Raw genomic sequence first — 14,903 nt, forward strand, 5'->3', positions numbered from 1 at the left:
GGCACCTAGAGCGGCACTGTCTTTGGCTTCACCCGCAGAATCCTGTTCTGGGTTTCAGCTGCATGTAAAAGAAACAATATACTTGCATTAAAATACGCACTAAACCAACTATTATGACTCATACACTGCTTTTCAATATACTATACAACTTTATTGGGTGTTAGTCTGCATACATTTCAGATTTGAATAGCTGTCTATTTTAAATTGCACAGAAAATGACCAACGTACAAGGAATAAATACCATAACGATAACACTAGGCTCCAAGTGGCATTTTCACATATTCACCTTTACTCAAAAACATGGTTAATAAAGACGGTATTAGGGGCAACTGCTTCACAAATAAATAGACGTGTGCGTCTACCGCGGCACTGACACAGACATTATACAACAGTGAGCATCAAATATGCTGTCTTAACAGATAAACCAAGGTAATGCAAAGGCGGAATGACTCATTGCGCTTGCCATACTATGTTTACGCATAACTGTTTGGGAAAATGCAGTTTGCTATTAAATTGTAGGGAAAGGCCTAAAAACAAGCCATACACGGTTGTATTATCACAAACCTACAACAGTGCAGTGCAAGAGTTTAGGAAAACAACGCTCGAGCCAAGATTAACGATAAAACATTTTGACACGAGAGGTCACATGTGTCAGTATGCCACCATTAAAACATCATTATTAAAGATAGTAGTTTGCTGACACCAGACGTAAGTGGAACATCAAGCTATTTGTAGGCAAAATAGACTTTATGAGCGTCCTGAAAAGGCCTGACATAAGGCACGTTACTTGCCCAAACAATTTGTAGCTGTTTAAAATAATTCATCCCAAGAAATCTCACAAAAGCCAGCGTGAATCTTATATAATTTTGCAAACCAGGTAGCTGGAAGCATGTTACACATATTAAAATTTAACAAGCAGACTAATTATATACGTCATCAATTCAAGCGGCAACAAGTCAGACATCCGTAAGAAGCAAACAAGCCAGCGTTGAATCATACAGGTGACCAGTTTTACAAAGCAGACTTGAAAGCATTTTTTCCAGCCTCAACATTTTACCTTAGGTGAAACTCACAGTTGCGTGCTATAAAAACCCTCCCGTCTTGCTATCAGTGTAATTGTGACCAAAGCCCTGCTTCTGCCAAACAAGAAATGCAGCTTTGTTCAAAAAAGAAAACTTGTTCAAGCCAAATGCGCACATTTTAAATTCTTCTCGGACATGGGTGTCAGCTCATATCCTGTACTAAAATTTATCAATGAAGGCGGAAGCCATCTGCGTAAATAATCACTGTCACTTTTGCATCAGCAGCAGCACTGCCATGAAAAAAAAAAATCTCATGAGCTACACTTGAATAATAAGGACGTTACAATGCGGTGCCATGAACTACATTAACACCCACTATAGATTCAAAGGCAGCCTGCGCATTGTGCCAATGATGAAGAATAAGGCACGACTTCAGTGTTCAGTTGACATGAAACTTGCATGTGCCAGTAACTTAAACCTCTTCATCTGATTTCACCCATCATGTCTTTCATCTGACCTCCTTCATGTCTTTCAAGAGATACTTTAACCTCTACCAATAATTTAAAATCCCAAGTAGAGCTGAACACTTCAAGTATTTCAACAGAGACTCCAACTTAAATGACACCAGGCCACTGTCAAACTTCTCATGCTTTCCAAGAACTCCCTGCAAAAGTCCCAAGAACTCTCCAAAGGCACACAACCATATGAACATGATGACACGATGAAAAAGATGACATATGGGGCGAAGAGGATGACCACATCCTGAAGTGACAATGCAGGCGGCGAATCTGTGATGTGTTTCTTGCGGGCAATATTGATGCCGCCAGTCCCTTCTCTCAGAATAACCGGGCCTCGAGAAGACTTACTGCTCACCTCATGTACCTTCAAGAAAACAAGAAAATTTTGTTACATGGTTGCTTTAAATGAGTGAGTTGCTTAGTCCCTTTCATAACACAGTAATTGATTTAAAATCAGTGATTCCTTGGGTTTTTTCTGGGAGTGCTGCTAAAGGTGAAAGTGCGCTAAACAATATCACCACAGACAATCAATGAAATTGCCGTGATTCTGGAAGGTATCCAACTTTGCTGCCTCGGTATCCTGAATATAAGGTTTTTTTTATCTTTGAAAGGTTTCGTTTATTAATCAAATAACAATTACCATAATCACCTTTCGGCATTATATTTTGCACACCTTCTCTCTGCAAAAAATGTTCTCTGTACTGTATAATGTGCTCCCTAGAATGCTGTAGTGAAACTGGCTTATTATAACTTACAGCTAAACGATGTTTCTACCACAAAGAAATAAATGGCCAATCACAGGAAATCATAAATATCGCACTGTGGCAAAATTTTTTTTTGGAATTAGTTCCCCCTAAAATATTTCCCTCTCGATATGTATTACCTCCATGGTTCGTAGTGGTATGAGGCAGAAGTTCAGCTGACTAATGCTGAACTAGGCTGTTGCACAATTTTCTTATAAATCCCAACTATAGCACATTTTCTTGCAGACGTCACTTTCTGCGCTCTAAACAATTCCCTTTAAAAAAATTACCCCTTATTTAACCACCTGTCAAAATCCAATGCAAGCATTACTCATGCTACACCTGAATTTGGGAGTATTATTGGTGCTACGGGCGTATTAACAGCGGGAAGTTTAAATTGTCAGTTGCCACCGTATTGTTGTAGCAGCAACCACGTTGGGCGTGTCCGTGGTGCTGGCAAATCACAACTCTCAAGGTGTAAAAGCTAAATATTTACAAAACTAAAATACAAAATAGTGGGTTTTTTTTTGCCACTGTTGGAGCATCCGTAATAGGCGGAATGTGAACACAATGGCCAATATTGGCGTTCACGATAACTTCTTAACACTGAGATTTTATTAGGACGAACAGACCCAGAAATTGAGTCTCGCAAAAACAAAATGCCAGTTTACCCAACCAAAATTAAGACCCGGGTGTTTCTGCCAGGGCCGTCTCAAAGTGCACTTCCAGGAAAGTTTCGCTAACGTGTTCCGAAAAGCTCCGACTGTCACCTTGAGCCACAGGCCAAGCTGTCACTGAAAAGAAGTTTCAAACCATTAGTTATAAAGAAACTACCTAAAAACGCGCCATGAAAGACCCAAAAATGGCAGTGCGTACTTACTTGTAGAATGCAATGATTTCATCCCGTGCAAGAGCTTTAATGTGTTGCCTTCTGATGATACACTTCCAAGAAGGGGTCCAAATACAAATAAAATGGCCATATGCATTCCTTGTACCACTGTTCTAGGTCTATCTTCGCCCTATTGCCTAGAAAATAAACAGTACAAAAATATCAGATAATAAATTTATGCCTCGCTTTACCCAAGGAGCACGAGAAAATATTGAACAATGTCTGATTCGTTCCACGAAAGTATAATGTCTTTTTTACAGCGGAAGCCCTGGTAATCTTTCCTTGCTAAACAATTTGAGATATGAAAATATTTGAATATACTTTAAGCTCACCTGTCCTTGGTCTATGCGAACTGGTGAATATCTGCACAATATGCACAACTCAAAAAGTACTCTTTTGTGGCTTATGAGCTCCACAGAGCATTCATAATCCGCCACACTCTCCCCGACGACCCTTCAGCATGCCAAAGATATCTTCAGCCAGTGAATGCCACAGTCATGACTTCGCAGGAGCATGTAAAGAAAGGAAATAATTTGTTTTCATTTTTTTTTGCAGAGGAACAAAAACGTTTGTCACAACCTATCAGTGGAGGGCCAAATGTCTCCACAGTCAGCCATATACTCTTTCTGAACAGGTCATAGAGTATGAATACAGAATGTAGCAATCTGTTTTTGCAGTATAATTTCTACGTTCAAAGTAGAATAGAAATGAATTAATGTTTGCTGCACATCATGATGCTACAACTTTGCACCCGAGCGTTTTGAAAATTATTCCAACTCTCGAGCTGCCACTGACATTGATAGCATAAAATGGCAGGAATGGATTATTTTTAAACTTACTTTGTGACGTTACAACTTCTAATAGTCCACACGTGAGTTTTATGGGTAATTATTCTGAGGTCTCAGGTTACCACTGACATTGACAGCATAGAAACGGCACCACACTTTCTGCGTGTTTCCACCTGCCTTCCCCTCCACAAAAGGAACGTTTTGTTACTACGCTACTGCTCAGACAACCACTTTCCCTTGCATTTCACTACACGTCAGGGAGCCAACTAACGTTGACTAGTGTAAATAGACCACCTAAATTCATCGAAGGCATTGGAAGAAACAATGAACAACTACACACACAGCACAGATAAACGTAAGCAGTGCTGCCGCCAACGCCTTGAACGCACATCAACTTTAGACGGAATAGCGTGATTAGCACAGTAAATTTATGGCTCTCAGAAGACCAACACAACGCAATTAACACGAAAGTTTGAAAATACCGATAAGTCTAAAGACAGACGCTCCGACAAACATGTTGTGCAGTGTGTGCGCGTGAGACAATAGCGTGCGACTAACCCGAGAAGATTCAGTAGCGCTGACAGGCACAGCAACCGTCAATATACAACTAAGCAACACCTCACCGTAAGGGGGCATGCAGACTCGAGAAATGCGCGCACCAGCCACTTTCTAACTAGCACTAGCTAACGTACGCAGTCAGAAATGTCAAGCCGACTCCGACCCACAAACACGCAAGCTTAAAGGAGCCATGAAGAGAAAATACAACTTTGTTTAATTTGAAAGAACTAGGATTCAGTATCTCACTCAGCTCCGTTACAGTCACAAAAGATGTTTTTTAACGAAAAAAAAGCAAGAAGTATTTAAAAACTTTCAAATTTCGCGCCACAGTGACGTGTTATGAGCAAGAATGACGTCATACGGGCCAACAATAAAACATAATTTTCAGTGCGTTAGCTGCACGTTAGCATTCAAGTGATGCGGTCAAATGGAACTAGAGGCCGCATTACAGACGTCCAGTCATGTGTCGTCGCGACAAGTCAGTTAGGCGGCCGCCAATCGCACAAACAAGGTTCCGTGACGTCACAGAAAAGTTGCGGGAAATTGGCTAGGGGGTCGCCACGGCGTCACACGTTTTCTTTAATATCTCCGTTATTTGTTCGAAGATTGCGATGATATTGGTATCATTGTTATCGGGACTAAGCAGTCTTTCTAATAAACCTAACTTGTATTTTGTCTTCATGGCTCCTTTAAGTGAATAACGGCCGCAAACGTTCCCGCATCGAACAGGCAGCGGAGCGGCACGTTTATCGGACGCAGTGATGAACAAGTCAATGAACAACAACCGTTACCAGAACATAAATAAGCAGCACTGACCTTTTTTGCGCCTCCCGGCAAAACTTCACTTCGTCGAACAGTAAATACAGCCTGAGGACATGAAGAAATCCGCAGTTTCACGCCACAACCAAACTGGTAACCGTTCCCACCAGTCTGACCGACAGTTCATTTAGTACATCAGGCGCATAACGCGAGCAATCGAGAAAATCGCTACAGAAGGCCACTGGCGGCGCTGCATGCGGACGAACAAAAACTAGCTTCCGTAAACGTTGAGACGTAGGGGCGCTGCTGTCGTTAAAAGTGTTCACGCAGTCCCGTTTTTCCCTCATCGTCGTTGTACCCGTTGCTGTCCCACTATACCATGCATCAACGCAAGCGGCGCTGCCTTGTATTCTTTCCTGCATGCTGTCAACGCATGCGCACGGCATGCCGCACTGAAGTGGCGGTCGTTTCGTAATCGTTTCGGCCAACTTTTTCTTCCTGCGTGCCTTTGGCGATGCACGCCGACGCCGTGGCCAGTGACCAGTCCGCGGAAGAGATCACAAACTCGGCACCCTTGATCGCTTATATTTGCTTCGGAAAATGGGAGTAGGCCTTTAAGCGGACGTCTACGCTGCTCTGAGGCTGGAACAAAGAGCTCAGATATTAGCCAATTTAACACGTTAGTTGGGCTAAAGTTGTTTCTCTCCGTGGTCCGTGAGCGCGTGCGGTATGTGTGCATAAACTTTGATGACAGCTTTATTTCTTTCTTTGCAGTGAAAACAAAACGACGCTTCTTTATTGACTGCGTTCTCTTGACAAGTCTTTCCAATACCAATTATATATACTGCGACACTCTTTGATACCCACGTTATAGATAACTACTACCGCATAGTGAATCCAGTGTGATTACTCGCTAATTAGCGAGTAATAATACATCTGCCCGTTTTCCAGCAGTTTTTCTTCATGAACACCAATAGTGCAGGGGGGACCAGCAGGAGAAGGCAGGTCATTCGGTGAACTTGAATTACTACGGCAAGTAACAACATTAGGGTAACACTGCGAATTTTCGCGTACTGCAATGCATAATTTGAAATAAGAATGCCATTTCAGTATAAATATATAGAATGTAAGGCAGATGCCGCGGGGTAGATTTAGTTCTCCGGGTTTTGTGTCATTCTCCTCCTGCAAAGAGGCTTGCGTTTTTGCTTGTGAAAATTACTAGCCGGGACGAGACAAAATAGAAAAACTAACTACTAAGCATATAACTGCATGCGTAGCATGATGTGTGTGGTGTAAAATGTGACGCAGTTGGTTACCATTATGTATGTACCCCATCACAACATAAGTAACGTGCACTAAGTACCATTGAGCGCGTACTACACCACAGCGAGATGATGACTGAGTGTTGAACAAAAACTGCCGTTTCTGCGACGCTTTGTAAACCAAATGCATAAAATGTAATGGCCTCAACATGTATTTCGTAATGAAGATGTTCACAAAAGCACCACGAATTCTTCAGCGCTATAGCAGCTATGGCTTTGCCCGAACGGCATATGGGGAAAGGGAAGACGTTTAGTCCTTCTCAAATTGAAGTCACTGGTAATTTTGTACTTGACGCCTCAAATTAGAAAAATACGATGTTCACGAAGCGGTTTGGGTGCCGCAGAACACCTGGAAATGGGTTCCTGCGATTTCTTCTTTTGCCTAAGATATTCTCCTCTCGACATTTTTAATGCTTTGTACGGCGTTGACAAAAAAGTGGGATTTCGTTTTCTGTCAAAGGACATCACTAAAACTGCAGCTTAGCCGTATAATGAAAGTTAACTGCTGCAAGGCAGTATCATAGATGTCGGCGAAGTTCATTAAATTTTATGTGCGGTGTGCGCGTGTATATTAAACGCGCACGTGAATCTTGGGTCAAGAAGCACATAATATATATGCGGTTCATTGTTCCAGTTGATGCATGAAAGAGTGCATACTTCACTGCCGTGCACGAGTTATGTGGAACAAGACACGAGCAAAAAATATACAAACGCACTCTCCTCAACCGTTTACTGGGACATAAGTGGAACAGTAACCGGAACCGCCGACATCGCATGACCCCATTTCTTCGGTTCCAGATAAAAACCACGAACATAAACAAAACAAGCTGACGGTTCCAGATAAGATCCACCTATATGCCTCGTTCCAGCTATTCTTTCGTTCGGATCCACATAAAATATGTGGATCACCCTTTTTAACTGGAACTTATATGGAACCAGATTAAGAGTGCAGTAGTACTCCTGCAATAGGCGGTCTTTCGTTTTTCGTATTCCTAGGTGCCCTGACCACGAGTTGCCGTGTGCGAGACGCAACAAATCCTGACGATAGACCTGTGGGACAACTAATTGGTCAAACTCCACCCCTCTCCGGTCTCGATACTTGCGATAAAGTATCTCCTCCCTCGTCTGGAACCTTACGTTTTTTTTCGCAACCCCTTCAGTTACATTGTCCAGTAACTTTTCCAGCGTGTGATCTTTCTTTTGCTCCGCGCCCAGTGCTTTACTATCGACGTGCAGCAACCGCTCTAAACTTTCCGACGTAGGTGCCACAAAAATCTCTGCCGGAGAATCATGTGTCTCGGTTGGACGCTGCTGCTGCTCGACACCCGCGGTCTGAACCTGCAAGGAGGCAGACTGGCCGCGTTCGGAAGCAACGTCGGTGCCAGTCTCAGCAAGCTTCCCAACCTCCTCTTTTCGCGAATCCTTCCTGCTTTCAACCGCCACCTTTGCTCCGAGTTCGCGAGCCTTCGAGCGCGTCAGCGCGAACACCATCCCTTCCCCGAAAACGAGTCCCCTTTCGCGTAGTAGCTGATCGGACCTGTTCGAGAAAAGATACGGATACTGCGCCGGAAGGCTGGGAGAAACAGCGGCCTCGGTTTCGAGCTTTCCGAAGGGACCATCGATGGTTATCCTGGCGATCGGAAGACACACGCCTTGTGCCTCTACGGCCTGCTTTATCCACGCGCAATCGCCCGTGAATTGATGCGGTTCGACGTAGGACGGGTGGACCACGTCCATCGTTGCTGCGGAATCGCGAAGAACTCGGCACGGTTTGCCGTTAACTGCTAGCTCGCGTACGTAGGGCTCTAAAAGTTGCCTGCTATCCTCATCCGGATCTAGTACGTGAAAGACTAGTTTTCCCTTTTTTGCAACTAGCGGCGAAATGTCCAGTCTCGCCGCAGTTGTAACACGCAGCCTGTCTGCGCGCTTCATAGGCTTTCTTTCTGCGCTGCTCCTCAGCGTCTGCTGCTCTCGTTTCGTTGTCGTGGCCAGTTTCTCTATCCCCGACAACGACTTTCCTTGCTCCACCGTCTACCTGGGGAGCTCTGCCTTTCGGCCCTCACTTATCAGGCCTCGGCCTGAACTCTTTGTGGCCGTCTCTCGGCCCCTGCGCACCTCGACGTGCGACGAACTCGTCGGCTAGTTGAGCTGCCTGATCCACAGTTTTTACCCCTGGCCTATCTTGCACCCAGAGTCTCAGGTTCTCCGGTAGTCGGCGGTAAAACTGCTCAAGACCGAAGCACTCGACTACTTTGTCGTGCTCTCCGAAAGCTTCTGCCTCTTTGAGCCACTCTTCCATATTGGCCTTAAGCTTGTAGGCGAACTCCGAGTACGACTCGCCTCTAGCTTTCTCGGCTTCCCGGAACTTCTGGCGAAACGCCTCTGCTGACAGCCTGTACTTACGCAGGAGGCTAGACTTGACTTTCTGGTAGTCCTCCGCCTCCTCCTTTGGCAAGCGGGCCATCACGTCGGATGCCTCACCTGGCAAAAGCGTAAGCAGCTTTTGCGGCCATGAGTCTCGGCTAAACTGGGCCCTCTCACACGTACGCTCGAAGTTGACCAAAAAAAGACCGATGTCTTCTCCTACCTTGTAGGGTCGCATTAGGTCACACATTCGCAACGTAGGTCGCTCAGTCGCCGCAGACTGCACGCTGCTGCCACTCTGATGTCTAGGTCGAGACGCCTCGACGTCCAGACGCTTCATTTCCAGCTCATGCTGTCGCTTTCTTTCCTCCTGCTCGAGTAGGAGTCTCTCATGCTCTCGTCTCTTTTCCTCCTGTTGTTCCTGTTTCTGCCTCTCGAGCTCCTGTTCTCGCTTTTTCTCCTCACGTTCCTCACGCTGGCGCTCAGCGTCTGCAGCCTGACGTTTAGCGGTCTCCCTGTCATTGATCAGCTCAATGCACTCGGACAGCTCGTCATCGTCAGCCCCAACAGCGAGTATAGCCTCTATCAGCTCTGGCTTTCTCAGCGCGTCCGTAACATCCAAGCGCAACTCTTTTGCAAGCTCCAACAACTGCGGTTTTTTCAACGCTTTCAAGTTCATGGCCGGTCTAGAGTACTGCTTTCCCACTGTTCCAAAAAATGATTTTCGCGAATAACCCACGCGACAAAACAGACGCCCTACCAGCTATCCTCAGAAGCCTGGTAAAACTTAGTGAAGAAAAGTCCCGCACTCACCCTTGACCGCCGTGAATTCTGCGAAGTCCGAAGCCGCCTTGACGTCCGTGGTGTTGGGTCTCGCACCGCTGGTTCCAGGTGTCATGAAGTTGTCATCCGACCGCTGCCAACCAGTTGTTGCGACCGAGCGGGGGCACCCGGTTCTTTCTCCGTGGCCTCCAACATACGATGGGTAGCGTGTATGAAGCGAGCGGCGAGCTGTTGTTGCAGCCGAAGAGAAGTCCAGAGCAGTAGGATAACGTAACTGTTTACTTCATAGCGAGAGGTGAGCCGAAGCCAAAAAAACATACAATGCCCCGACGGGCGAGGTTACAATACAGGACACGAGAAGAGCGACCGCATGGATTCGCTGCTCCGACAGGAATGAATATCAGCGTTTGTGCTGCTTCTTTTATACCCAAAAAAACGCCCCCAAGAGTAACACGCCACGAAATCATAGACACACACACGCACAGTCTTTCCAAGATCGCGAGTCATCTTCGCCCCTTGTGGCGTCCGAGAGAGGGGGGAGAGTGTCCTTGAAAGGTGCCGGGGTCGCGCTATCAACTCTGATCGCGCTGATAGCGAAACGGCTAAGCCGGGAAGGTCAAGCAGGTGCCTGAAGGGTGTGGCGCTGGCAGCTGCCGGAAGCAAGTTGCAAAGCGAGGTGATTGACCCGGCATGTCGAGACACGAAAGTATGATTCACCAACACGCGGGCGCACATGGTCGATTCCCACGTGGTCGCTGATGCGGGAAAACACGTGTTGCTGGCCGATTCGTAACAGTGGACAGCCAGCGAGTACCAATTGGACAGTACCCTTTCGAATCAATAAAAAATGTATAGGGAGTCAAGACTGCAGAACTCTTCTGGTATGATAGCATCACATGTGGCGCCGCAAGCGAGTGTCACTTAAACAACACACTCTCTAATCAGTAAAAAAGAAAGATAAAAATAAAAATAGGCAGAATTAGTATACCATTATGCCACATAAGCATCAAAAGTGTTTGACTGATTTTGTGAACAAAAACTGTTAGATTGGTTGAAGGGTTTAACGCACAGATGCTACGCAGGCGATGAGGCACGCCGTAGTGACGGGCTCCTGATTAATTTTGACCACCTGAGGTTCTTTAACGTGCCCCGTAATTCCGTACACGCTGGCGTTTTTGTTTTTCGCCTCCATAAGAAAATAAAAAAAAACTATTCAGTGGTAACTCTAGTTTAAATGACCGAGAAAAATGATGGCGTAGCATTTGTGTGCCGTAGTTCTAGAACGTATTTCAGAACGTATTTCGCAACGCATGAATGCGGTTATCGTATAGTCGACGATAAGCATTTAAGAAGACATATCGAAGAGAAACGCAGACCTGATTATCCCAACCACCAAAACACTTGTCCTGCCTTAAGACGTATCCTAACGATAACCGCATTTTAATGTTAGCGTCACACATACGAGGATGATTAGGGATGACCTGACATATTCCGATACTTACGCAAATATGAAATAAAATATTCGAAAACTGTTTTCTTGCGACCTCATATGCTCCAATTACATTCGTTTAATGTACACAATACCTTGCACTGCGCAGGCGGCAACATTAGGCGTTTGTACGGATCACATACCGGTGCCATACAAGTTTCACATACCAGGAGTCACACACCAGCCATTGCTTCGAAAAAATGTTATCCATGGCTATGACGAAGAACAATGATCAAAGTCATTAACAAACCAAAAAACTCTCTGCTCAGTAAAGTTTCTCAAAGCCCTTGCCAAGTAAAAAATAAGATTTTAAAAGCTGGCGGCACTGCCACCTCTACCGCCACTTCTCGGTGGGCTAACGATTTCTGCTTCTTTTCCATTTCGTACAGCCCAAAAACGGCCCGCACAACAAGAATCGATTAACCGGCTGGGCGCACTCCCGCGCGAGCTTTGGCAGGCGCGGCGACTACGGGGGTGATTGCGCGCGTCGCGCGCCGTGTTAGCCAGTCTCTTTGCGTCGAGCGTCGCATACCTGCCGCCCATCCGTTCGCTTCCCAGCACTCTTCGGAAACAGCGCAGAACCCATTAGTCTTTTGCGATGCGCTTCCCAATCTAGTGTTCCGCCTCAGGTCGTTTGTCATGGTTAGCGCGCGCCACGCTGGGCGCTGTCTGCGGAGTCGTACAAAAGGCGCACGTTTGCATTTATTTGCGCGATACTTTAACCGGAAAACTTTTCCCGGCGTCGCGAGGACGTCCCTGGCGAATCCTGCGAACGGATAGCGTCACGGGGGCGGAAGAGCCGACTGCGTCATGTACGTCGGCTTCCGAACAGATCCTGGTTGCATAGAAGGAAGTATACCCACGGTCGTTCTCGCTGCCGTTCGAGGGATCAGGGCTTCAGGTGCACTTAAGGTCACTTTAGCAGAACTGACGGTTTCTTTTAGGTGAAATACTGGTTGGCACCGTCGTTAGTTGGCCCCGAAATGTTACGAATGCCTCGATGTCGGTGAAGGGCAAATTCTGTCTACGAGCTTACAGAAAGTATCTAATTTACGTCTACGTCTACGAGCTTATATCTACGAGCTTGCAGAAAGTATCTAATTTAGACAGAAAGAGCACGGCTTAGAAAGCCATGCGTACCTATGCGGGTACATGTGTGTGTGCGTGCGTGTGTGTGCGTGCGTGCGTGCCCGTGCATGTGTGTGCGTGTGTGTGATGTCATTACTATATTTAACCAAATGCTCATCAATCGCCAATCAGCTCGTCACGTTAGTAAACACGGGGAGATAAAATGCCACGGTCACTGCCCACCAAACGGCTTCATTACCTTCACCAAAACCCAGCTTAATGAATACAGCATTGCGCCGGAAGACCACAATGGAAAGTAATACAGAAAAATCTGTTAGGTTTCTTCCTTGTTTCTTCCACATACGAGTTGCTGTTTCTTTTTTCTTTTCTTTACTTTTTTCTCTTCACCTTAGTCACTGGGGCCCACTCTCCGTCGTCTTCATCTCCTCCAGTCCGAGCAGCTACGCGCCACTGCCGCCCTCCACTCCTCACTCCTATGCTTGTCCTGAGCCTCTCCGGTTACTCCGTCGTCTTCCATCTCTACATGCCGCCTGCTCTTGCCGTCCCAATCGCTAGACGGGCGGACGAGGGCCTAGCTTCCCTTCCTAAATTCCCTCCAACGTGGAAGCGTGCGTCGCGGAAAGCCGCGTCGCCCGGCCCAGCGCCCCTGGTGCTTCGGCGTGACCGAAGCCTCTGCCGGCAAACAACAAAGCGCGGCTTGGCCGATACAAGCCGCGGGAAGCTTTTCACCCGCCATCTCCCCCGTGTGCTCTTTGACGCTGCTGCCAAAATCGGATTGCTATCCGTTCTTCGCCGCGCTCCTTTCCCGTCGTTCCAAAAGCTCCTCCTTCAGCGCACGTGCTCAGAGGACGGGCCGGCCGCGTCTGAATGGATGCGCCCAGCCCTGGCCACTTCTGCCGCTTTTGCTACGGCGCCCTGCCTCGGCCGCAGTTCTATCAACTGTGCCCCTCTCTCGCTCAATGTCCCCCCGTCCCTTTTCGCGTGGCTTCTCTCTTTTCTCCTTTTTGCAAGGTTCCCTTGTGCGGTTTTCTTCCCGGCAGTCACTGAACCCGCGGAAGTGGAAACAGACGCTCCGAGCGTACTTGTATTCGAAAGTATTTACGCTGCATGCATGCCTTGCGATGTACTATGCATTCTATGCGCTGCTGCAACACAGGGTCGCCTCTGTGCGTTTGTGTTTTGCTTACCGGTGCGCCCGCTACAAAAATGTCTATTCGGGCTCAGGGTTCAGGTCAAGGGGATTTTAAATTCGTCTTTTTGTCCTCATTTCTCCCGTTCTCTCGTTACGACAAAAGAAATACTTATATCGCGCGCCAAAGTTTGCTTCTTTCTAGAGCGTGAAAGACGAGTGAGATTATCCCTCAGCTCTTGCTCCTCTATGCTTACCGTTTGTAGTACACAGAGACCTCACACAGGATAGCCAGCTTAAGTCTATTTTTTTCTTTTCTCTATTCTACTTTAACCCACTTTTCATCCACATTGAGCCGCTTATACAATAGTACGGGTGAGGGATATGAACGGATGAGTAATATTGTGCCGACCTTGAACCCGGCCGTGAGTAAGTGAGCGGAGTGCGCGAAAATCGCCCCATAAGGTTTCTGTGCTTAACCTTAACAGTATTCGCCTAGAGTTCGTAATAATTCCTTTATTTAAAAAATTATTCATGGTGTACAGTAGCCGGATGATTTTTCGTACCTGGACGGGAACAAAAAAACTCCTAATATTAAAGCAGTCCGAAAAATCCGTGAGTGATTACTTCTATTGGACAACAGGTAGTTCCTCGGGAAAGTCCAGAATATCCAGCAAGTTCGAACTTTCGGAGTCCGGAAAAATGGCCGGCTACTGTAAAGGGACGCAATTTAATCAAGATAAAAAGGTAGGGGCCAATGCGCACCTAGCCATGCACCTTTTAACGACGGAGCTGTGTAAGCTTTAGCTCTGGCCGTGCCCAACGTTAGCACCAATTCCACTCGGGGAATTGGAGAGGGGAAAGTGTTAGGCCAAGATGTGTGGGAGAAAGTGGCGAGGAGGCAAGGTGCCCACCAGCAGGTGTTGGGAGTGCGCGCCTCAATAAAAAAACGCTTCCCGTTGCCGGCGTCCAAGCTGGGTCCCCGCATTATGAAACCGGCCTCTATCCGATTGCGCTATCATCGCATTCGGGGCGTTCAGCATGTCCTTTGGGTTCGTAGCGCGGGCGTTGTCTTAAGACTTTCGCTGAGTTGAAGTGGAACTTTGGCTTCGGACTTTGGCAGTTTGAACTTTAGACTTTGGGAGGGTGGATTGTGGACTTGGGTTACCTCGGCCTGCATGCAGCAAGCTTCGCGTTTTAACCAACCTTTTCTTGGGAAAGGGGCAGACGTAAGAAAAGCCAAGTTGAAGCTTGTGAAGACCATCAGCTCCGTTGCTTCCTCAGTCTTCGCATCTCAACTGCGAGTTGGGCGATTTTTTTCTGGTTTTCTGTTTGTAGCGCGAGATAGTAAGTCATAAAATTACATGAGCTTTGCAGGTCTCCACTCAGAACCCCTCGGTACGGTCCCTGGAATTGAATATTCAATGGGCGGCGACCATTCGACGTTTCG

General features: G+C 46.7%; 1 long non-coding RNA gene across 2 annotated transcripts; it reads right to left on the reverse strand.

The window, feature by feature from the left end:
• Positions 1-1,555: 1,555 nt before the first annotated feature.
• On the reverse strand, positions 1,556-5,487 carry LOC144173229 (uncharacterized). 2 transcript variants are annotated; one of them, XR_013323199.1, is made up of 5 exons: positions 5,335-5,460; positions 3,505-3,673; positions 3,164-3,309; positions 2,955-3,077; positions 1,556-1,904 (listed from the first exon to the last, which is right to left on the reverse strand). It is a non-coding gene; the product is annotated as an uncharacterized LOC144173229 (long non-coding RNA). The 2 variants fall into 2 exon arrangements; XR_013323200.1 differs by lacking the exon at positions 3,505-3,673 and having other exon boundaries at positions 5,335-5,487.
• Positions 5,488-14,903: the final 9,416 nt, after the last annotated feature.

The sequence above is a fragment of the Haemaphysalis longicornis genome, unplaced genomic scaffold, assembly GCF_048455015.1.
Source record: "Haemaphysalis longicornis isolate Haplotype H1 unplaced genomic scaffold, Haemaphysalis longicornis Haplotype H1 scaffold_3, whole genome shotgun sequence".
Lineage (NCBI taxonomy): Eukaryota > Metazoa > Arthropoda > Arachnida > Ixodida > Ixodidae > Haemaphysalis > Haemaphysalis longicornis.